Here is a 1,912-nt window from a genome sequence, read left to right on the forward strand (position 1 = left end):
GGTACGCGCAGGCGGGCCGCCGGGACGAGGCGCTGGCGCTGTTCCGCTGCATGAGGAGACAGGACGGTGTCGCCCCCGACAAGTACACGTTCCCGGCGCTGCTGTCCGGCATCGGCAGGAATCGTAGTGGCGGCTGCGTGCAAGAACTCGGGGCGGCCGTGCACGCGCAGGTCGTCAAATCCGGGCTGGACAAGGATCCGTTTGTGGGCGCTTCCCTACTTTCTATGTACGCGGCTACAGGAGCACTGGAAGATGTGAAAGCCGTCTTTGATGATATGGATACTTTGGACCCGGTTGTCTGGTCTTCTATGATCTCCGCGTATGTCAACTGCAAGGAGGAAGAAGCTGCTCTCCTTACATTCTACAAGATGTTGTGCCAAGATATTACGCCGAGGCAGTTTGTCTACTCCAGCCTGTTTGCCATCTGCGGGAGCATGTCGATGCTGGAGATGGGTAGGCAAGTTCATGCCCACAGCCTGAAGAACATAACTGACAACGATGCCGCCATGACAAATGCACTTTTAACCATGTACTCTGATTGTGGATGCATTGATGATGCATGGAGAGTCTTCGATTCAAACGACATTGTAGATGTAATATCCTACAATTCCATGATTCTGGCTCTTGGACAGCATGCACACCCGAAAGAAGCAGTTGAACTCTTCAAGCGGATGAAGTTTTCTGGTTTGATACCTGATGAGGTTACCTTACTGAATCTTCTTTCCGCTTTCAACCATGCTGGTCTTGTTCATGAAGGTTTGCATTTATTCAATTCCATGTTGGATATAGAAGGCATAAAACCGTCGTATCAACATTATGCCTGTGTTATTGACATGTTGGCGCGATCAGGAGAAATCGAGGAATCCATGAAAACAATTAAGGAAATGCCCTTTGAAGCTGAAACACCGTTATGGAGGATTGTTCTTGGTGCTTGTAGCAAACATGGTGATATTGAAACTGGCATGAAGATTGCAGAAATGCTGTTTGAGAAGGAACCTTATGAGCCCACAAATTATATACTACTTGGTAATATCTACGCAAGATTAGGAAGGTGGACAGAGACAGAAAATATTAGAAGTTTGATGGAAAAGAGCGGTATAGATGGGGATGATGCCTTTAGTTGGATTGAAATGGGCCAAAGGACACACAGATTTGGTGTTGATGACCGTGCACACCCCATCTCCGAGGAGATATATAGGAATTTGGATAGGTTGATGGGTAGTATCAAGGCTGCAGGTTATGTGCCTGATACCAGTTTTGCCACACACAGCACAGGAAAAAACAGAAGAGAAGAATCACTACGTTATCACTGCGAAAAACTGGCCTTTGCTTTTGGGGATTTGGCTTCCCCTTCTGGAGACACTCTCCGCATCATGAAGAACCTCCGTGTTTGTGGTGATTGCCATTCTGCATACAAATACTTCTCCCTCGTCACAGGAAGAAAAATAGTACTGAGAGACAACCACAGGTTTCATCATTTTTATAAGGGGGCTTGTTCATGTCGTGATTACTGGTGATGGATCAATAAATTGTTCTGTTATACTCCAGTAATGCATCATAGCATTGGTATAATCATCTAGTATTGCCTAGCATACAACAGAAGTGTAACATGCCCTGAGGTTTCCTTCTACAACTAGATTACTCAGAAGCCCCTTGACGACTCACACTTCAACACCTCTGGAGTACATATTTATCCCTTTGATCCTTTCTACATTTGGTCAACAATTTTTGCTGCATATTAATAATATGTTACATCTATCGTTATGATTGCAATTACTTGAAGAATTGGTGAGAAAAATTGACAAATTATCTTGAGAAGGTCGTGTATACGATAGGTCTGACATGCTATTGGAAATTATATAATATCTTGGGTATAAGCTCTTCCAAAATTTTAGGAGAAAATGAGAAGAAA

The sequence above is a fragment of the Triticum aestivum genome, chromosome 7D (genome assembly GCF_018294505.1).
Source record: "Triticum aestivum cultivar Chinese Spring chromosome 7D, IWGSC CS RefSeq v2.1, whole genome shotgun sequence".
NCBI lineage: Eukaryota > Viridiplantae > Streptophyta > Magnoliopsida > Poales > Poaceae > Triticum > Triticum aestivum.